The 23,870-nt window shown below is 48.1% G+C and overlaps 1 protein-coding gene across 1 annotated transcript in view; it reads left to right on the top strand.

Moving 5' to 3' along the window:
* LOC146839617 (NXPE family member 3-like) overlaps nt 1–23,870 on the top strand; it is a 294,129-nt gene that overhangs the window by 183,915 nt on the left and 86,344 nt on the right. The window lies entirely within an intron of this gene.

Here is a 23,870-nt window from a genome sequence, read left to right as displayed (position 1 = left end):
ACACAACTTGATGGAGCAGCCAAGGCTTACTCAGAGAGGTAGCAGTAGATTTCAAATTGAGGCGCAGGGTAGCATAGTACTTACACACAAGTAAGGACTTAGCTGCTCGAATAAGAATAAAGAACAAGCACCTTGTCTTTCTAAAAATATTAATAAAAGAATGGCTGCTCCCAGGCACATAATTAGGTTATGAAACAGACCTTTCTAAAAAATGGTTAGGTATCTGCATGGTGACTGTGTATGTTTTCACACTTCTCCTAGCCTTACCCAGTACATCCCATAGGGCACATACTACAACCACACTACTCTGGCCTCGTACAAGGGAGCCTAGGAACACAGTGAGTGCCTCGAGGCCTCCTCAGGGATGATATAGATTCAATATAACAATGCAATCTCCAGCCACAGCTACTAAATATGCATATAATTTGAGTTTATGTGCCGCTTGGAATTTAAAAATAAACACAACAAACTTATAAGGTCCTGTCAGCTTCCTAGGCTGAGATATGGTCCCAAACACAGTTCGAAGTCTTTACAAAATTCTAGCAGAAGATAAATTATGTATACTACACCTTATGTCAGGCTGCAGTTGTTGACCATGAACAACATAGGTTTTCAGCTACTGATCCTTGCACCCAGAAAATCCTGAGACCAGACAAAGGGGCAGATTTACAAACCCCCTGCAACACTTTTGCACTGTTGTTGTGCCACATTTGTGACGCAGCGGCGGAGTAAACAATGCGCCACATTTCGACACATTTACAAACGTTATGCATCTAGGGAGATTCTGAAGCCCTGCGCCACATTATACCTGCATCAGGTATATTGTATGCAGGGTAGGCATTCCAATGCAAGAAAGCCTCGTAAAAGTGGCACAGTGAAATCTACAAGACATCACTGCACCACTTCTATGATGCCATTGCGTCAAATCCTTATGCCTACATGAAGTAGACGTAAGGAGTGATGCAGCACAATAGGTATAGGCCTTCCTGAGCAATGCTGGAGTTGCATCGTGCTTGTGATACGACTCCAGCAATGCGTGACCTTTGCGCCAACAGATGCGTGACTCATCTGTCAATCCTTGCGCCATGGTGCGCCACATTGTAAATGCGACGCATCCATGGTTGCACAAGGGTTTTTTTGCGTGACACAAGTAAACTGAAACATCTCTGCTATACTGCAGAGATGCGTCAGTTTCTTGTAAATCTTCCCCAAAATATTTTGCATACTGATCGCAGCTACCGACTACTTGGGGTGATACTCCTGTCTGTAAACCTACTATGTCAGGTAAAAAGGTCCACTGATAGCAATGTTATCAAAGTCCCTTTATTTGTAGGAACTTGGAGTTTGGACACAGTTCCTTGGAAAAGGGCCAAGCTTGTGGATAGTAGAATTCAGTGACTTAAGCCTTCTGTCTTGAGTATCAAATTCAGCGACGATGACCAACATAAACACACTTGTACTGAGTTGTCTTGTTGACTACCTGTTCCCTCTGGGGTACGGAGTCTCATAGCTGGCACGCCCGACTCACATGCACTTTAGGGGCTGCCATCTCTGTTTCTCCTTGACAAGATTTTCAAGAGCTAGAAAAGGCATTGTGTCTGGATGGTTCCTGCTGGAATGGTGGTGGCCACTGGAAATATTCAGAGGTCAATATTTTAAATGCTGATTGTCTGAGTCAGACAATTCCAATGGCTCCTGGACCTTAGGGATCAACAGCAGCGGATAGCACAAGGGGCAGTTTTTCCGGGTTTGGCCTGTATTTATGGTGGTGGGCATCAAAGAGGCCACTGTTACTTTGATAGTCACTGGTGCTGTGTCCACGTGTGTTGGATTAGCAAAGGTCCACTGCATGGCTTTGGAGACTGATCACCTTTGTGCCTGTTCCACATAGCCAGTTTCTGCTTAGTTTGTTAATATTTCCAGCTCAGTGCACACCGTAATCATGCAGGTGACATGAAACAAAATCTTGTAAAAGGGAGCCAAACCCTAGTGCAGCTCTACTCTCAAGTAAAATCTTGATTTTCTGAACTTGTCTACAGTCAGCTTCACCAGGCTACAGAATACTGATGTGGCTTCTAGTGGCAGGACAGACATTAACTGTCACCTGGTAAGTTTCCCAGGTTCTTGATCATTCTGCCAGTGCCTTGTAACCATGTTCTTCATCCCAAAGGTGACCAAAAGTCCTGGGCCCTCATTTACATGATTTTGGCATAGGGCAATGCAGCAAGTTTTCTTGGTGCACTGCACTTCGCCAAAGTGAAACGCAGGAATGCACCAAATTTATGTAATATGGTGCATTCCTGTCCTTTCCCCCCTGCACTGGTGCAGTTTTGGCAGCCAAGCGCCAACGTAGGAACCCTTGCACCAGAGTGCAAGGGTGCCTCCATTGTAGTCAGGATTGTTTTTGTGCGGCAAGGAGCACCTTCCTGCACCAAAATTAGCCTAAGAGTTGTTTCCTTCTTCTATGCAGAATGCAGCACACATAGAAAGAGGAAAAACAAGATAAGAAAAAAAAAATTCTCCTCGCAGGCTTACCTCGGTAGGTGTAAGGCTTTGGCACTCCCCCAGGTTTATATGATTTTGTAAATCTGGGGCAGCATCAAAATCAATGGATGTTGCCTGGAAACATCCACTGCAATGCCCATGGAACACTTCCCGAGTGCAGAGTAAGGCGATGCAGCTATTTGGGCTGTGTCCCCTTACTCAAGATTTATGATGTGAAACAAATGCACCACTTCATGTACGAGAACAGTGATGCAGGGCTCTCATGAATAATCTCCCAGTTTATCACCCTGCATGGATTCGAGTGGCCTCATAAACCATGAGTAAGACGATGCAGCGCAATTCGCTGCGTCACCTTATTCTGTGTCCTGTAGATTGCTCCATGGATGCTGGGGTGGGTTTTCCCATGCAACATCCATGGATTTTGACGCTGTCCCATATATATATAAAAACTCATTTAATCCTGGGGAAGCGCCAATTACTTACGCTTATCGAGGTGGGGCATTACAAGAAAACATTTCTTTATTTCTCCTTGTGTTTTCCTCTATTCATGTGTGCTGCATTCTGCAGCACACATGGAAAGAGGGAAATGCCTTTTAGGATTCTTTTCGCTCAGAAAGGTGGCCATAACTGCACAAAAACAATCCAGCATGAATAGGCATCCTTGCACCATGGTGCAAGGGTGCGTACATTGGCGCTAGGCTTCCAAAACGGCACCAGTGCAGGGAGAAAGGACAAGAATCCACCCTATTGCCTAAATACAATGCATTCCTGCCCTTTCACTATGGCGCAGGGCAGCACAGCAAGGCGCTAAGGTGCTTTGCAGGGCTGTCCTTGCCATAATCCCATACATAAACCCATCAGTCCGGACACATGATTTCCACTGTTTTAGCTTGAGGTGGTGACCTGTAAGCGCCCAGTGTTTGGCTGAAGACGTCCAAGCATGGGAACCTGAGCTAGCCGCAATGCCAGCCACGAGCACTCAATGGTTTAACTCCGGTTGAGGCTAAATGCCTGTCACTTCACCCTCCTGTGCCCTGTGGCTGCTGTCAGCTAGCTATGCTGTGAGTGCAGTCCTCCTTGTGTGCCCCCCAGACACTTCCTCCACCATCATCATACAGTGAACTAAGGCCAGGAAAGAGCAACACACCAGTACGCATACACGTGAAGAATTCACACTGTCCTGCCTTCCCTGTCCATGTATATGCACCACTGTCAGTTAGTAAAAGCTTCCCCTGTATGCTGTGCTCACAGCAAAACAAGGATGACTCCTGCCACTGTATGTATGAAAAAGGATGGTTTAACGAGACGGGTGAGTATCACATATTGGCAAACTTGTGAAAGCCATACAGACTAAACTTAAGAAGCTCACTAATACATATATAGGGCTTATATATAGGAGGCTTGCACCGCCGGAGTGCCACTTTTTTTGATGCACTGAGGGCGTAAGCCTCGCAATCATATCTATGAGGCAACGCCAAGCCACTCTGCATGGCTTGGCATGGCCTCATAGATATGGAGTAAGACAAAGCAGTGCAAGTCGCTGCCTTGTCTTACTCTGCTTTAATGAGGTGTTCATGGGCGTTGCAGTGGGTTTTTCCACGCAGCACCCATGGATTTTGACGCTGCCCCAGATTTACTTAATCATGTAAACCTGAGGCAGCACCAAAAATGTACGCCTCCCTAGAGCAGGTGTTATGAGAAGACACATTTTTGCATTTATGCAGCACACATAGAAAGGGGAAATACCTCTCTTGTGCAGGAAGGTGTCCCTTCCTGCACAAAAACAATCCTGCCTGCAATTTAAAGACCCTTGCACCATACTGCAAGGGTAATAGGCATGAAATTGTGTGCCAGAGCAGGGGGAAAGGACAAGAATGCACCCTATTTCAGAAATACAGTGCATTCCTGCCTTTTCACATTGGATTATGGCAGCCCAGCATGAAGACTTGCAGCACTGCCCTATGCTAATTCCTTATAAATGAGGCCCATTAGTCCTGAATGCACCCAACCTGTCCCTGTCCCCTAAAACTCTCCCTCTTATTTACACAACTGCCCACCCGAGAACATCTTCCTCCTTTATTTTCTCAACTCTTCCGGGCCAATGTTATCGATTTACCTGAAAACGACTGTAAACTCCTTGTACCCCTCCCGTCGAGCTGACCCACCTGTACCGCAGCGAGACCAACCATGTTTTTATCCTTCCCTATTGTGTACAACGTGCCAGCACCTACTCATGAGTGACAAAATCCACCCACCCAACAATGATATAACCACAACCAAGCATACCTGTGTCCTTAAAGCAGCACCTTCTCTCCTTCATCTAATGGCCATACCCACCTCAAAAACCCTTTTTGTTCACCAGATACTTACCTTTACACAAATGTGCAGCTCCATGCTCCATGCTCACCTGCCATCTCATGTGCAACTCCAACTGAATGTACCGCTCTGTATTCCCTTCCAATTCCTTTCGTACCTGGCAGTAGGATCTGGGCCCGCATTGCAGCTTAGTGTTGAACCATTGTTTTTGAGCCAAATCATTTGTTTCTTCTGTGTGGGTGTGTTCTGGTAAACACCAACTCTCCTCATATCAGATCTATCCTCCACATAACCTGACCCTGAATCAACATCCAACCATTCCACTATCCCCCATCTTGATCCACAATTTCCCCTTCCTCCACCTCCATGTTCTATACTCATAATCCAATAGAGTTGCATCCAAAAATTCTCCAGAGAGTCACAGCATTAGTACTAGGCCAATGTTCTTATCTCCGACTCCCCATCACCCGAACATCAAAATCCTGGTCATCCAGAAAAGAATGTGATGCATGAGAGGCCATCCAATCCCAGAACCACCATGCTCTGACTGACAAATGTTCAACAGTTACATCCAGCCGGCCGCCCCAGGTCAAGCCTTTTATTCTTGCCAAGGCCGTAAAGCACCATCAGAGTTCCCTGGTCTGATTTATCTGGTGTCACAAAATTTGCTGCCCCCTGCATGAACCGCTGTGCCACTTAAAACCTGCCTCAAACAACCCTTAGTGCTTCTCTCATCAAGCTCCTCTGCAACCCAAACCAAGCTACCCCCACCCAACACACTTGTTTATCTATGATTTGTAGCCCGGGCGTCCTCCTCGTAGTATTGACGTCTACAGGACACCACTTCAGTGTGACTCTGTGCAAAGCCACTACTACCCTGCCTGTTCCCCTTCAAACCTTTGTCTGTAGTTAATCTTATGCCTGCACCTTGGGAGTTGGTTGGTATAACTCTCTTGCCCCTGCGCTCTTGGCTTGCTGTTACAAAAGGGGTCAGAATCTTCTGATTCCCGTGAGGGTCCCTGATTTTACTGGTGGACGCCATGACAATCGGAGACTGTAGTCCTTTGTCTCTTTCCATGCTAAGGAGGGCTCCGCGCAGTGCCTCCTGAAAGTCAACCAATGGCATGACGACTCCACTGACTGATGCGACTCCTTCGAACTGCTTGCCCTAGTTAACTGCTCACCCTATTAGTTATCAACTGCAGCTTTCACAGGTAATGCGGCCAGCACCCCGCTAACCGTGCTCCCACCCAGTGAGATCTGCCTGCCCTAGTGGGGCACAATGATGTTGTACTAGCCTCGTCTGCACATTCACCCCCTGATAAAGCTGCCTCTCGACTGCATGCCCCTTTTAGGTCGAGCCTAGGCAGAGCATGTGCTGTCTCTTTGAGACATGCTGTAATCTCTCTGTGGGCCTACACCTCTTCCGTTGCCTTTGAATTTGTTCCTTTGATTGTCCCTCAAAAAGGCTTGCTTGATAGTGGGTAATCATAGCTGCTAAGGTTTCAGAATGATTATTTGTGACATTTTCATAATTTCAGTGTAATTATGAGTGACATTCAATGACTATACTAACACTTTATGAAGAGCAACATCAAGCAATGAAGATGAGGGTAACATAATAATATCAGAAATGACACCCATTTGAGCAAAGAGAAACTCTAGGAAGATCTTAAAACTGTTACAAATCACCAGAAATGATCATAACTGTCAAGTTTTCAGATTGCTTATGTGCAACCTTTCCATAGATTATGTGTACATTCAGTGACCAAATGTGTAACACTTAGAGTGGCACTTTCTTGCGAGTAAGACCAAGCAATGGGATGCATGCAACGTGCAAAATATCAGAAATTACATTTTTTTGAGCAATGAGAGGTTCTAAAAATATATTGAAACTGCTGCAAAACCTCTGAATTGGTAGGTTAAGACTTGCTTTTATTGAGCACTAAATGTCTGCACGGTTTGAGGCAGCCTGTCTTATATTGTGTGTAATTGAATTCTAAACTATGTGAGTATTCACAGTGCTTTTAGTTGCAGGCTGTGACCTTGTGGCACTATAAACCAGACGTCACCAAGCATGACTCATTTCTGTTTCACTCTGGTTACTCACAAAATCTCTGCAGTGATTGCATGAACCAATTAAAGTAATGATGAAAATTCCTGCCTTCGGGATGAACAGCAGATGTGATCCTCGGCCGCCCTTTTTGGATTATTGCACTCCCTGTGTTAATAATAGACCTCTTACTTTTTTGCCAGTATGTCACACTCATACACTACCTCATACTTATTTTGTAGGTAACGCGATTAGATTATTTTGACGATCTGCCTATATGTGAACCCCAGCAGCTCTGCAAAGACTGATGCACCCCATGCTTTTTATATACTCTACATTTTGGTAGCCCTAATGAAACCCCTAGTGTTCCACTCTAACCCACAAAGACCAGCGCCCGCTTGTATATGCTTGCTACAAAGCAGAGGCTTTTTCTACCCCTGTGTCTGCGGAGAGGCATTCCCAAGAAGGATACCCAAAAGAGGGCAACACCAATTGAATTCTGTAGTAGTGGACAATGCTTGCACTTTCCACAGTGTGTCTTGATGTGCAGAGAAACAGCTTTTCAGAAAGGCAGAGAAGAACACCGGCACATGCCATGTAAAACTCTAATTGACGTGCACACATTGTCTGAAACACAACCTCTGGTCCACACCTGCACACACTGTGAAATATAACATCATCTGTATCAATCTATAATGTTTGTGTCTAAAATGCAAACCCATGTGTTCATATACACACACCGCTTCACATATGAATGAACACGAATAGACGACCACGACTTAGGGACAGTGAAGGTGAAATACAAACATACTGCCAAAGAAATGAATATTTTAAAGTTTGCCCTTCAGTTCAGCAACAAATCCATGCTTTAAGCTCCTCTATACCTACACTAAAAAGCACCTAGAGTGTGTTGACTAGCACGAGGAGCTGGAACCTATTTAATAACTCTTCTTTCTTAGCCCTACACATGTGTCCTACATAGAATACAAGTGGCCACCGTAGTGATGCCTCAGTTACAGATGAAGTTCTTAAGTTATCGTACTGCGTGTGGTTAGGTACGTCCCCTGTGTTTTCCTTTTCCATTGACATATGTATTGCTGCTTAGCTTTTACACACTGAAAATTAAACTAGTAGGAATTATTAAAAAAAAACATGGGATGTGAAATGATTGCCTCACCTGTCAGAGCTTCTAACTAGCCTGTCCTTCATATTGACTCCAACACACTGTTTTATCCTCTGCAGTCCACCAAACTCAAGCGAGTCATTTCTCATGATCTCCCAAATTCACTGGGCTCATGGGGCTCTCACCCCAGGCTGCTCCTTGCTGAGAGGTTCGGCAGCAGCCAAGGACGAGACGAAGCATTTTTGGATAATACAGAATGGGTAAGAGCGTGCACAACAGAGAGATAACATGACTATATGTCTCTGTTTCAAGCTGTACATAATAGGGTGTCTGGTACTCTTCCTTGTTCTTCTTGTTAGTAGCTTTTCTAAATGTACACAGATGCTGTTACAGAGTGGTATACAGAAACATGAGGGGGCCCCCTGCAAAGCACATGGAGGAGCCCTTCTCCGGATTCACTCAGGAGCTCTCAGGCCAGGGTACTGTGCTAGGGGAGGGGGCTGGAGCTCGGAGGCCCCCCGCACTGCAGGGGCTGCGGGGACCTTTGTTACCCCACTGCTGTTAGACCTTGCAAAGGGAGCAGTCATGGAGTAGATGAATGCCAGGGAACTGCTTTTAGGATGCTGGGGTGTTAACGTATATATACAAATGGGAATTAATAAATGCTTGGGCAAATATATGTTGCTTTTGTCAGCAAAAGAAAAGTACTTACAGATATGGAGGGCCCTGCTCAAAGGGCCACAGTCACTGCCAGTGAAGGCAGCGTGAGGATGAGTTGCATTAGGTTGTAGCCTAACACCCCAATTAGCAGCCACGCCCACTCAGTAAAATCCAAATGCCTCAGCGGGTCTCAGACTCATGAGAAAAATACAATGTATCCCAGTGTGCTGTGTCACCATGGCAACGAGTCTGCAGGCCCGGCACAGACAGGCTCCATACCTTCCCAGGCTGAGCTGTAGTACAGAGATTCAGGGCTTCACACAAGGTAATTTGAAAGTGCTTCATGACCCCCAAAGCATGTCAGGGAGCTATATATGAGTGACCAATGCCTTTTAATGCAGTGATGCAGGCACCAGCATTAAAATGTGTTAGTCTACCTCCTGATACGAGCTCCTAGTCAGGGCTGGAATCATTACTCCTTGTCCCGCCTTGTGCTCATTTGTGTCTTTCCACAGCACAGTGACTAACTACTGTTATCGTTGCACTTTGGTGCTTATGGCTTTGAGTTTGAGACAATTTTTTTCTTAACCTCCTCTTGTGGCAGCTTAAAAGCATCATTAGCCTTAGCATGCGTCTCCAGTGTGACAATATTGAGATATGCTATTTCTTGCACAAATGGGCCATACGTTTCTCATTTGTGTGGGAAATACCTCTCCTGGTGGGTTGCACACATTTGGGCTGTATTTGCCTGTTGGTGCGCAAAATGTTTGGATGCAGCGCCACTGCCAGGGACAATGTTCATCAGGCAAATAGTAGCAGACAGGTGATTGATTTATTAGTATATTTTTTTTGCACAGATGTATAATATATTTCCTTCTGTGCGTGTTTGTGTTTCCCCTTCTCTGGTGGACTTGAGTCACCCTGCTCCAAGACAGCCGCTGCTTCTCCCAGGCTCTTCAGGGACTCCTCTCATTGTCCTTTCTCTCTTTCGGAGGTTATAAGGTGCAGGATTATCGCATAAGCAAACTACAGTTCCTGACATGCTGTGCTGCCACCAGGAAGCCGTGGTCAAGTGCACTTTGATTACAAGCCAGGACCAGGTAGCCATGGTTTTATAGCCACTGCTTCTTTGTACTATAATCTCCTGCTTGATTTGTGATTCCCTATGGTCTCCGGGCATTTTGTACCCTAACAACCCCCACTGTTGTCAGGTAGCTCTTCAGGTGCATGTGAAAGGTGACTCTTCTAGGTGATCTTGCAGGTGTGATCTCGGTAGGCAGTGTAATGCCTCGTGCCCTGGGTCAGGGTGCGCAGGCCGAGGCCTAACAGCAGAGCACATACAAGGCACATCCACACAGATACTCTGTCCGTGCCGTCAGCCACGTGTGCTGACATCACCTTTTATTAAATACTCCCTGCTCCGCGCCCGGCCCAGGGAGGTGCGTGCAAACATTGTATTGTAGCGGCCGGGTGGCTCACCACATCCCTAACCTGGCAAACTAAAAAGGAAATGTTCACACAGGAATACAGCTGGTCAATGGGACAACAGCTGGGTAGCACCACTCGGGTCTTTCATCAAGTAGTATAGTTGTCCAACCTCCCTCCAATGAGTCTTACCGCACAAAGTCGCTCGGCACTGGGTTGTCACGGAAGTCATAGAGATGGTGTTGGCTCCTACCTTCTCCGCCCTCGACCCCTTCCTGAGAGTTGTCACCTTGAGGCCCAGCTTCCCTGGACTCAGCCCTCTTGCCAGATCTTTCCGGGGTCGATTCCATAGTCGGGCTCCTAGCCTCCGGCCCTTCGGCTTCCTCCTCTCTCCACATGTCCACTGTGGGTTCCGTCGCAAGGCACCCACGGCCTGGGGACCTTCTTGAACCAGGAGACATTTCGGGTTGTGCTTTGGTGTCCCTTTTTGGCCACTACTAAAGTCCCTTGGACCCGCACCACTCTCCACGGGTCAGGCTCAAAAGGTGTGCGGAAGTTAGATCCCGGGTATCGATCTTTTCCCACCACATAATCCCTGGCCCGAATGTCGGCTGGTCGGGCCCTGTGTTTCTGGCTTGCCCGGTCAGTATTGTTTTTGCGGCTGGCTTGAGATTTTTCCACGTCTATAACCGCAGGGGTGCATTATTCACTGCTGGGTATTCCATCCCTCACCGCTCTCTTCAACAGGAGGTCATGGGGAGCACATTTCATTGTGCAGTGAGATATTTGGCGGTAGGCTCTTAGGAACTGATGTAAACAGGTTTTGAGGTTGACACCTTGAGCTACTCCTATCCGCAGGGCCTTGTTCAGTGTCCTCATAAACCTTTCGACATCCCCATTGGCCTGCGGCCACAGTGGTGTTATTTTACGGTGTCTGATGCATTGTTGTCCGAGAAATTTCTGAAACTCTTGCCATTGGAACGGCGGTCCATTATCTGTGCGGATCTCCACCGGCAACCCCAGCAATGCAAATGTATTTTCCAGGGCAGGTTGTAAACATTCAAATGCTGTCGATGCCACCAACTCCACTATCAGGAACTTCGAATGGCTGTCCACCAACACTGCCATTTCCTGGCCATCAGGGAAACTCCCAAAGTCCAAACTCACTCATTCCCACGGTGACAAGCTGGGCCCTTCGTTGACAATGGGAGCTTCCGGAGGATCAGCCCCCGTTATGATACATGCAGGGCATCTCCAGACCCTCTCTTCCACCATTCGCTCCACACCCGGCAACCATACCTTGGTCCTCAGACGACCTTTGGTCTTCTCGATTCCCTGGTGTCCCTGGTGCGCCAACTCGATGGTGCGCTCTCGGGGGATAGCAGGTATTACGATCTTCGACCCCTGCAGGATTATTCAGTTTCCTGCCACGCTCAGCTCGCCTCGACACCTCCACATGTTCACCCAGTACTCCTTCTCCTTGGCCGACCTTCGCTCATTCCCACTAAGGAACCACTTCCACTGGTGATCTTGTAGCGTGCGACCCACCATTTGTAGGCACTCATCTTCGGCCGACGTCTTCCGGATATCCTCCAGTAGCAACGCTTGTGGACGAGCATCTTCCAACAGCTGCCTCACATAGATTTCAGCACCCTCATCCGCCTCCGGTCCTTGTGCTCTCGGAGCCAACGGGTGCCTCGACAGATAATCGGCTGGATTGCTTCCTCCTGGACGGTAGACCACCTCACATTATTACTGCTGTATCTGGACAGCCCACCTTTCAATGCGTGGGGGTCCGCTTCGTGCCGTTTCTTCAAAGAAGGGTACCAACAGTTTGTGGTCAGTCACAACAGTGAAACAGTGCCCAGAGAGGTAGATGTGAAAGTGTTGACACGCCCACCGGATGGCCAGTGCTTCCCTCTGCGCATAACTGGTCTCCACCGCTGTGAGTGACCGACTGGCATAGACAATAGGCACCCACTCATCCTGGTCTGACTTCTGCAGGAGTACGGTCCCCAACCCTACGGGGCTGGCATGTACTATCACTTTCGTGGCCGCTCCCGGCCGAAAATATGCCACCGTGGCCCCTTTGAGTAGGGCTTTCTTCACATTGGCAAATGCTTGGGCCTCCTTGTCCGTCCACTACCAGGTAGTATCCTTTTTTGTTAGTTGCCGCAAAGGTTCCGAAAGGGTGGCCAGTCGCGGAATGAATCGGCCACAGTAGTTTGGCATCCACAAGAAGCTTCTCACTTCTGACGGTGTCTGAGGGATGGCCGCTGTTCTAATAGCCTCTACCTTGGAAGGGTCCACCTGTAATCCTTTGGCCGAGAATCGGTATCCAAAGAATTCAACTTCTGTGTCATTTAACTCGCACTTTACTTGATGCAGCGTTAGGCCTTGGTCCACCAGACGCCTCAGAGTGGCTCTCAGTCTCACGTCGTGTTCCTCTAGTGATTTCGAGAAGACAAAGATATCATCCCTCACGTTGATCACTGCCACTAGACGAGACAGTGCTTCTCTCACGGCCTCTTGGAACACCTCGGCTGCCGATGACACCCCAAAACTCAGTCTCTTGAAACGGCGCAGTCCTACATGGCTTAAGAACATCGTGATGTACCTGCTTTCTTCCGCCAACATCAGTTGATGGTACCCCGAGTTTAAGTCTACCTTCGAAAACCACTGCGCCCCATTCAAATCAGTCACAATTCCATCAATGGTTGGAGTGATGTGCCTCTCACGGTGAATGGCTTTGTTCGGCAGCTGCATATCCACGAACAGCCGGATGGCCCCTGGCTGCTTCGGTTTGGGGGCTATCACCATGGGGGACATATTGCCCCAATACATCCGCTCCATAGAAAGTCTTTCGGCGTTCCGGAAAGCAATTAAGACGCATCTATTCCCTCTTTCCTAATTCCCTTCATCTTATTTCGCTCAGGCCTGGGTTTTTGCGGTTTCTCTAGCGCCGGGACGCCTCATTGCTGGGGCAGCTGTTTGCGCTCTACCAAAACAATACAATACAATACAATACACCCACGGCGTAGGTCCCGACACCTTTTCGATGACCCCTTCCTTCTCCAACCGATCTAACTCCGCTTCAACCAAAGGTCTGAGATGGAACGGGATCCTCCAGTGACGAAGCGCTACAGGCTGGACCGACTTGTCGATGTGGAGTTGGACCTCCACTCCTTTCAAGCATCCAAGTCCCCTGAACAGCTCGGGGAATTCTTCCAAGATTTGGTCTGCTTGGGATTGAAGTATGTGCCTCGCGAATGTCACTAGTCCCAGATCTTCCGCGGTGTGGCAACTTAATAAGGACCCTGCTCGGTCACATGTAACATAGAACCGGGTGGCTGTAACCCTGTCTTTGTATTTTACCTCCGCGTCGACCACTCTTTGTAGCGTAATCGGAGTGCCTTCTCCATATGTCAAAATCCGGGCCGTCGTCGGCATCAGTCGAGGTCTCGGCTTAAGTCTCTTGTACTGACCCGCATCCAGTATGTTGACCGACGCCCCTGTGTCAATGAGTGCCCTTATGCAGGATTCACCTATCCATACTTGGCAGGTAGGGGGTGGTCTCTTAATGGCATTTACTCCTCGGATGTGGGTAATCACAAACACGTCGTTCTCTTCCTCCTCCGTCGTCGACGACTGCTGCTCCCTAATGTCCACCTCTCCTTCTTCCTGCACCTTCTTGGCTGACTTGATGAGCCTCGACTCCTGAGGTCTGCTGCCGCCCTGTGATTTACCCCTCTGGCACACTTTAGCGAAATGTCCATACTTGTTGCAATTCAGACCCTGCCTCCCTTGTGCAGGACATACTCTTGGAGTGTGCGCTCCCATGCCGCAGTTTCAGCACCTCTGCCTCCGGCACCTCTCCTCTGTCTTGGCGCCCTTTCCGGCCCCACGGTCATACACCTTATTCAGCGCCTCGACCCTTTCTTCCTTGATGGAGTTTGGATATACAGGCTGACTCCCAAACGATTTCTTCACAAGCGCCATTTCCATTTCACCTGCGCGTGCGTCCACCAGTTCATGTGACCTTCCCAGCACCAGTATTTCTTCCAACATGATCTCCGGCTGGCGGAGAATCAGTTTGCGCAGTACTGGTGACTTGCATCCTGCGATCAGTTGGGCTCTCGTCTCGAAGGCTCGATTGATCCCACTACAGGTGCTGACTAGCTTTCTTAATCTTGCATAGTACATGTCGATGGACTCTTCCTCCCGTTGTTTGGCTGGCCGCAACTTAAAATGTTCAAAATCGGGGTTTACTTGCGGATCAAGGTACCAGTTTAAGGCCTACACAGCTTTGTCATAATCTCCCTTGTCTACAGTATCAGGCAGATCCTGGAACAGCTCGTATAGTTCATCACCCCCCATTAGTAGCATCAACGACCTCTTCACCGTGTCGTCCGTCTCTCGGGTAGCGAAAAAGTAGTTTTCTAACTGCCCCAGCCATTTCTTCCATTGCGGTGCTGCCGTCGCGGGGTCTGCCAGCTGACTAAGTTCCGGGAGAGGTTTTCCAGCCGCGCAACTCGCCCGCCCTCCAGTTGCCCCTGCCACAGCCAGTCTTTCCGGTGAATCCGGCATGGCCGCCTCGGTTCGCACCCCACGCTTCCTCTCTCAGTGGGATGCCCCTGTCGCCCACCGTGTTTCAGCTACTCGTCTGCCTACACTGCCAGCCCACGCGTCAGCCACGTGGTTGCTCGTGGGGTCTGATCCCGCCTCGTCGCCATTGTAATGCCTCGAGCTCCGGGCCAGGTTGCGCAGGCCGAGGCCTGACAGCAGAACACATACAAGGCACAGCCACACAGATACTCTGTCCGTGCCGTCAGCCATGTGCGCTGAGGTCACCTTTAATTAAATACTCCCTGGTCCGCGCCCGGCCCAGGGAGGTGCGTGCAAACATTGTATTGTAGCGGCCGGGTGGCTCACCACAGGCAGCTGCAAGCAGTGACAATGCAGTCAACGCCATTCCCACCTGTAAAGTAGTGGGCTCTAGGCCCATGTACTTGTTAATAACGGACACAGACACAGTAGTATGGCACTGGATAACTGGCCCAGGGTGTGTGCACCTGGCTCCTTTTATTAGCAGGGTCACCGGTGACGCCTGTGATGGGTGGGTGTATACTGTATATACATCACAATCCTGAACAATAGAATGTGTCCTGCAGGACACTACATCCCTCCAAAAATGTATTGGAAAAGAACCAAACAAAGTTCAACCAATCAGGAAAAATAAACAACAAAACACCTCATCACATAGTCTCTTCATGCCATCGGCCAGGCAGTACTGGATCTCTCGAACACACGTCTATGAGGTTTTAGTCCACCTCTTGAATTTCCTTTGGACCAGCCTGGTATCGCGGTGTTGGAAACTATTTATATAGTTCAATGTGGGTGCATCAGGAGTGAAAGTGGATTCCACTGTGGAGATCTCTTGAAGGAGCTTAGGCTCCAATCGAAGGCAAACTTGCAAAAAGTGAGGTCGACATTGATGAAATGGGAGCCTTGGTTGAATGCGGGGATGCTTCAAAGTGCCAGCTTGTGAAGCAACTTCTGATTTCCTTCTTGTGTCAGGACTCCCCTCTCACAGCTATGTTCCTCAGGCCCTTTCTTTTGGGCTGCCACAGGACTCTGTGGACTTTGCAGCCCTCTTGTAGGCAGTGCGAAGACGTTACTGAGGCACTGCCAACAGGACCAAATCCAAGTCGCTCTTGCAGCCGCAAAGGGTGGTTGTCTCACGGTCTGTGTGCTCTGGCAGTCAGGACTCAGGTGCACGGGCCTTCATCAGGCAGTCTTTGGGTGACTAGTCTCCATCCGCGACCTCAATACTTCCCAGTGCCTGTTGTAGAGCTGCGGCAGATGTATCTCTCTTGTCGGGATTCCCTCTCACTGGAAATCTCTTGAAGCTCTTGCCCCTGGATTGCCACAGGACTGCGTAGGCTGTGTGGGACCTCTTGTAGGCAGCACGAAGGGGTCACTGCGGAACTCTCAACAGGGCCACGGCTAAGTCTTGTTAAACCCCAAGGGTCAATGTTCCAATGGTCGAGTATGTTCCTTTCGGCAGGCCTCAGTTTCACAGGGGCACACAGAAGGTGTCTTGGTAATCAGCCACCCATGGTGCCAGGAATGCCTTGTTGGTCTCTGCATATTTCAGCCACTTGGACCCACTCTGGTGGTGCGATGCTCCTTAGATGTTTCTGGTGATGCACCTGGTACTGATGATGATTATCATCTTACCCTTGGGCTGCAGGTGGCAATGTCTTGCTTGGAGTGAGGAGGACTGCAGGGACTTCGTAGCCTCTTGTAGTTTGTCTTCGGCATGTGCACTTGCTAGCCTGGATGCCATCTATGTAAAGCAGTCAGTGACAGGTGTCTGGACGGTCGCACTCTGAAGTGTGGGACTTGGACACTGTTGTGCTTGCTCGCAGCTTACAAGTGGTTTATCTTGCTGGCTTGTGTTGATGGATGCCCTTTCCAATGATGGCATGAATCCTCAGTCTTATCACTCTTCTCCCTTTCCTTTTGCGCACCTGTGGTAGTTGCTCATCCTGTGCCATAATGCCACTTTCTTCTCCGCTTTCACTCATTCACGATGTCGTGTCAGGCCACTCTCTTCTCCCTTTTCTCTTGTGATCTAGCGGTGCGCCACACTCTTCTTTCCTACTCCTTTGCTCGAGGGTGTATTGCTTGGTCCTCGAGCCTGCTTTGTTGCGACGCTTGCTCCTGACTCCATTCAGGCATGCATGGCAGGGTCAGTCTCTTCCTGTGATGTGCTCAATGCTGGACCAACGTTGGCCATTTGGTGCTGTGGTGGGCTGGCTGGCAATGCCTCTTCTCTCTTGGGGGCTCTATGGTGCAGTCTGGCATTGTCTCTGTGCCCCATGAGATAGTGCTTTCTGCTGGCTCCCCGCGTGCCAGCTCTTTTCATTTGCAGTGATGGCCGTTCGCCACTGGGGGCATGCAGTGCTATCTCTTTGCTTGCGGTGGCATCAGACACCTTATTCTTTTGCCTTTTGAGGGGCTTGCTTGGGGCTTCGCTACCTTTAGTCCTTGGCTTTCACTTGACTCTTCGCAGCTCTCTTGGCCTGGGCAGCTTTGGGCTTCTTAGCGCTCTCTTGCAGCAGGAGTTCACTATTTCTCCCCTCTAAAACACTCTGTAGCCCACAGGGTGCGTGCAACACTCTTAGAAATCTCGTGTGGTGGTGCCTTGGACATTCATCTACCATCAGTCATTCAGGGGCAGAGGCCTGAGCCTGTGGCCTGGCTCCCACATCACTCTTCCCTTAATCTAGATGCAACATGCAGTTTTTGATAGCACCGCAAGGCTGTTCTCACAGTGTTTGCAGGTTTTATCAAATCATGCAGGGGGCATTACAGGCTCATTGCGATGTGGATAGCTATTTGCAGAGCCATGCAGGCTATTGTTTATTGTGCAGGCGCCTGTGAAGCTTGCCGTTACCAAAGTTAAACACTGTTTAAATGCTAGCCTCATTCTGCCCACACTTTCAGGGTCCCGGCACGGTTCAGAGAGCTATCTCTAGGTGTGCCGGTACTCCTGCTTCAGCTCCTGACATGAGCTCCAGCAGCTTTTGCAATGCTGCTGGCTGTGTCTTTTTGTAGGAAACAGCCACAGGCTGATGCACGCTATGCTCCACAGCTGGTGGGGCTTCAGCAGGCAGTCAGCACACCTCTCGAAAGGCCTCTGTACTGCTGGGTGCGGCTGGGGTAGGGATGGGCACCTGCTGGATTGGCAGAAACCAAAGATGACTATCACTGTTAGATGCTATTTTACTTAGTTTCCTCTGTGTCAGCCGTTGCAGCTTCTCGCTGGATTCCCGGTGCCTAGCCTGCTCAGTTTCTATGAACACCAGAAGAAAGGAGGCAGGCTTAAATACGTTCCTGATTGCTCATTCTCGGGCGCTGAGAAGGGGTTGGAGCCCAAGTCTGGCATGTGACATATGCCGCAGCGCGTCACGTTTTTGGGATATGTTGTTTCAGGTATAATTGTGTTAGAAACCCCCCAGTAGTCCTAGTAGGTTATTTTATAAACGTATCTTTCATCTAAGAAAAAAATATTTAAAAACTACAAATTAATACTTAATTGCTGGATCTTGAACCCTTGTCCTAATACTTATTTACGCTTTGTACTTACCACTACACCACTTACTATCCTATTGAAAATATGTGGCTAAACATTTTATTAGACTGTGCTCAAAACAGAAGTCTATCTTCTATTTCCATGCCATTTTGCTTTTACATGCCACAAATCCACAATTGTTTTTCATGCTTTATAAAGAAATAGTGAACACAAGGAGATGATGGATGGAGCGCTGAAACTTTTCAGACACTCATCCCCAGTAACAGATCTGGGTTGAATTAATCATTGTTCATTAGCTCACTTCGCCACCCCAGATCAGACCCAGCTATGTGCAAATCAATCTTGACCCCGTGCTCCATGGGAACAGTCCAACCCCAGCTGCCAAGACAGGTCTTCCCTGAAAAACAAAGATCCTGGGACCAGTTTTGGGGTAAAACCCCTCATCAGCCAGGCTAGCTTGAATCCAGTGGCAAAGTGAGCAAAAAAGCCACAGCTGGGCATAACCTGCCAACTTAAAAAGAACAATGCAAACACAAGAAGATGATGGACGGAGTGCTGAAACTTTTCCCTGCCAACTTGTTTGCCCTAAGTTGGCAGGGATGCCCAGACGTGGGTCCTTGCTCACTGGATTCAAGCTTACCTGGCTGATGAGGGGTGATTTCTCGCGAGAAATGCGCATGCGCGGCCGTCCGCGCATGCGCATTTGCCAGAAGAAATTAGAAACTGAAAGAGGGAGCCCCGGAGACGCCGCGCTTACGGGTAAGTCGACTTACTTTACTTTATTTTTCATTGCTTATATTATTTAAAAGAATGGCGGGTGGGAGGTGGGTGGCACGTAGTGGGGCTACGCGAAGCGCGTAGTGTGCGTAGATTTGGGCACACTACGTGCTGCTTCACGTAGCCCCACTACGCCCACTACGCCCACCCTTAATGTAGTGTAGGTAAGAAACACATAGGGTACCAAAAGGAAAATGAATTATTACTTTTGAGTGGGTAGTAGGTCAGCAAAGTAAAAAAAGTCACAAACATTTTTGGTCCAAGCTAAGGTTTCAGTCATTTAAACCTAAACTGAGCCCCTGGTAGATATAGCACAGAACAAACAGAGTTACATTATAGAAAATGTGTAAAGCATTTAAAAGTACCAAACCACTTAAAAGTTTAAAACATAACACAATAATAGTAAACAGATTGACTTTAACAAATAGTGAAAGAGCAATATGGGGAACCTGAGATATTACTTTTTCATGAGGAAGTGTGTCAAAAATAATTCACTGTTCATGGGGGACCTGGACCTGGGTGCAATTTGAGACGAACCGAGATGGAATGCAGTCAGACACACCAAACAGGTTCATTCAGGTTAAAGATTTTACTTTAGGACTAACAAATGGAAGTGGAGATCCTTGAGCGTGGCAAGGTTACAAACTGTACCAGAGGAAGTTTTCTGGAAGCCTGATAATTTTTAATATGAGGTCCTGCTGAAGCTGTTGGTTTTAGATGGGAAAGGTCTGGGTGGGAGATGCTTGAATTTTGCATGTGAGGAAGTCCTTTTGTCAGCCGGGTCAAGATATATACGTTTGGACTTAGGGCCTGATTACGAGTTACGTGGTGTGAGAGCAGGCTGCCACACAACTGCCCCCTTCCACACCACCATACCTCACCGCCAGCCCCCGCAAGATTAAGAGTTATCTTGTAGTCTGGCTGGTGGTCCTTTGGCGCACCCATAGTGTTGCCTATTAAAGTGGCCTCGCAGAGTGGCGCATCAACCCCTTGTCCTGCACGGCATGGACAGTGAAGTCCATGTCCTGCGGGAATAGGGGTGCATGCAGACAGGGGGCCACACCATGTGCCTCTCTGCATGCACCCTATAGCCCTGAGGGAACAGGGGGCCCTATAAGGCCCCCTAAGTTTCCTCACCACCACCCTTTTTATGGGGGGCTCACCGTCATGAGAAGGTTGAATTTGAGGAAACTAGTAATATGCTTGGCGGTGCTGCAGGGGCACAGCCAGCTTATTGTACCCCTTAGACCATTGATCCACCGCCTGAGATTGCTGATCCCTGGTGGTTGTGGCAGTCCTATGGTGGTTTGACAGCTGTACTTGTATTACGGCAGTCTGACCACTGGTGTGACAGTTACTGCACTGCCACCATGGGTTTGACGGTCCATCTCATCACCAAACTCATAATCAGGCACTAAGTCTCTTTTCTTAGAGGTCAGTATCCTCCATCTGACTTGGCTAGAGGTTGCATCTGATGAAGAGTTCCACGAGCCTGGATAACTTCTCATAGAGGACCAGCTGAAACAGATTTGCTTTTCCACAGCAGCTCCTTGCATGAGAAACCTTTTTCGTCAGCCCATAGAAAACAGACTCTTGTGGGATTGGCTCAGATGGTTGGTCTGAGTTCTCCTATGGCTGGAAGCTCAAAACCATTCCATGTCCCAACTTTTCAGAGATTGCAGCAGCAGTTCAGTTAGATGCATCCAAGTGTCCCACGACCTCAGGGACTGCACTTAGAAGTTAAGGCTCAGACTTACTAACATTTTGCATTGTAGTTGTGTCACTTTTTGGAGCAGCCACAATTCAAAATGCTATTTGAGATTTAGAAAGCCAGTCAAGGACCAATTTGTGTCACCTTGCGTGGCTCTGGAAAAAACAAAAAGTGAATCACGTTGTGTTACACAGTGTCGGGTTGCCGTTAAATGGGTGGACCATGAGCATTCCCATACACCCACCCTTGTATTTTAATACATTCATGATTTACTAAAGGTATTAAACCTGATTGAATGTAAAAATCGTGCACCTACCTGAGAGAGGAGTAACAGGGAGAAATAGCCTAATGTTGCTTTCTTACTTCCTCTTTACATGTGTGCTTTATTCTGCATCACATATACTAATAGGAATGTGCCTCTAAGTAGTGTTTTTGTGCTGAGAGGTATGCCTTCCTGTAGAAAAACAATAACTGCCCATAATATATGCATCTGGCACAAGGCTGCCTGCGTTGGCGCAAGTACACCCGCACACGGTAGAAGAGTTGAAATACACCATATGTTTGTTATGTGCACTGTTCTGCTTTTTTCATTCTTGTATCACAGCACAGCTACTCGTCTTACTGCATTATATTGTGTGCATTTTTAGAAAATCTGCCAATACATTTTGAAATGTCCTACTTTTAAATACAATGCATCCTGCTTTATGAGCAGAACATAACATGTTAATATTTAAAAAGTAAGTTCTGACTGGTGAATAGGGGTTACTTTGATAGGTAGATTGTAATATTTAAGCTGTCACACTCAGGTTATAATGGTAGTGTAGGGAAGTGCCCTTTTCTGTATTGTGTACTCCCTCAAGTGCTGATGATTATGACTCTGCTAGTGCACAGGAGTCTCTTGCCTATACCCCAGTGCCAGTCCTCTCTCCTAAAACTGATATCTTCTACTTGATAATCTCAAATTGGCAAACATTTTACCACCTTTTTTTTTTTTTGTAGTGTTTTCTATAGTGCAAACTAGACCCGAGACATCGGGTATCAGAGCACTTTACATTGCACCAGTTCCGTTACAGATGGACAGATTCATTTTGTTAGGCACAGGAAGATTAATTGATTTTCCCAGAATCACAGGTTGTTGAGCGTTGTTGCCGAAACTCGAACCCAGTTCCTCCAGCTTCAAGGGCGACCGCTCTAGCCATAAGGCTACATCTTCTCCACCTTACACGTTTCTAGCATATGGTGCCAGGGATACTGAATACTGAATACTGAAATATTTATAAAGCGCTCGAATGCCGAGGCGTCTTGGCGCTGGGATAACGTAGAGAATGGTGAGAGTGGATCAATGAGGAGGATTGAAAAGCCAGGTTTTTAATGCTTTCCTAAAACATTGTTTAGATTTTTGTGAGCGCAGGTGGGAAGGTAGAGAGTTCCACAATCTGGAGGCCTGGTATGAAAAAGACCTGCCGCCCCATCTCGTTCTTCTTATTCTTGGGTGGCATATTAGATCATGGTTGGCTGACCTTAGTGCACGCAATGGCACATAACGGGGGATAAGTTTAGACAGGTCATCAGGTCCAGTGCCATACAGAGATTTCTGGACCAGGCAAAGGGTCTTAAATTGTATTCTGGCTTTGACTGGGAGCCAGTGAAGTTCCCTAATAGCTTTTGACGTAGGGTGGCGGTAGGGTAGATTTAGTAGAGCCCTAGCTGCTGCGTTTTGAATTGCCTGGAGTTTATTGATTTGTTTTTCACCTGTGCCCAAGTAGAGAGCATTACAATAGTCCACTCGGGACATTATCAAGGCAGCCATTACAGTCTTCTTTAGAGTAGGGGGGATGTAGGGTAGGATTTTTTTTAGGACTTTGATGTAGTAGAAACAAGTGGAGGTGACCTGGTTAATCTGTGTTTTACAGGAGAGATCCTTATCCATCAAGAAGCCAAGATTTCTGACTTTATCAACCGGATTGGGGCAGGGGCCTGCCTCCTGAGGCCACCATGGGTTGCTCCAGACAGATGGTTTCTGACTGAACTCAATTATCTCGGTTTTGTCCGCGTTTAATTTTAAAAAATTACAACTCATCCAGTTTCTAACATCCAGGAGGCAGTGTTTGAAACGTTCTGCCGTAGCTTCGATGGACTGGGACACTGACACTATGATTTGAGTGTCATCAGCATAAGACACTAATTGGAGGCCATGAGATCGGATTAGGGCAGCCAGGGGAGTGACATATACCCTGGGCACCCAGGGCATTGGTGGTGAAGGAGTCCCTAGGGCTTCAACACATTTTTTGCCACCCTGGGTGACCTATAAAATCTATGGACTGCAGGCCTGCCATTGCAAAAGCAGTGCAAACTGCACACACTCTACTGTGGCCTCACCATGTGTGGCACAGTCACCTACACTGCCTTTCCTGTATCTAGAGCACTCCTTAAGGTAGGCCCCCTCAGCCCAGGCATCAGGGAGCATTATATTAAAGGCGTGAGCAAATAAGTGCAAGCCTATATGTCCCTACAGTAGCATTACCCATTGGAAATGACTATATGTGTTAGCGGTCAATAGGAAAACATGGGCTGCCAACCAGACACTCTCATGAATGGCCGCTCCTTTATGGTCCACTAGAATAAGTCATGTTTAGTATCAAACAATGAAGGTGCCTTCTCACCCCTGACACAATTATTGTGCCCTGGGTGATGTGAAATGCATGCAGGTGGCACCTGACAGCTTACCCCTAGCTCTACTGTGTTCTGGCTGGCCATGCCCTTTCCCGTGCCTGCTGCAGACAAGACAGGATTTTGACCTCCTGCCAGGTAGTGTGATCACTTTCAGGAGGCAGAAACAAAGCTACGCAGGAAGGTGACACCTCCCTCCTCCCCAGCAGGCTAGTAAATTGCCACATCAGAGCGGTGAGCTTCAAAGGCTGCACTCTGATATCCACCTGGTATGGCCCCCTGAGGAGGAAAGCCCTCCCCTTGCCTCAGGTGCACTTGCAACTGGACATGGTGGGAAATTAGCAATGCAGGAGGTGATCACTCCCAGGAAGGCTGGCCACACCTCCAGTGTGGGCAGGCTGGTCTGTACACCTAAAATTAAATTCTTTCATGTTTAAGAGGGCAGAAATAGTGGTTTCTGGGTAGAAAAGGTGACCTCCACCACCAGATGTGGTCACTTCAAGGGCAGACTAGCTGCAGGGACTAGCTG

Source organism: Triturus cristatus, chromosome 4_1, assembly GCF_964204655.1.
Source record: "Triturus cristatus chromosome 4_1, aTriCri1.1, whole genome shotgun sequence".
In the NCBI taxonomy this organism is placed as follows: Eukaryota; Metazoa; Chordata; class Amphibia; order Caudata; family Salamandridae; genus Triturus; species Triturus cristatus.
The sequence above is the reverse complement of the archived record's forward strand: the minus strand, read 5'-3'. Positions and strand labels throughout refer to the sequence as shown.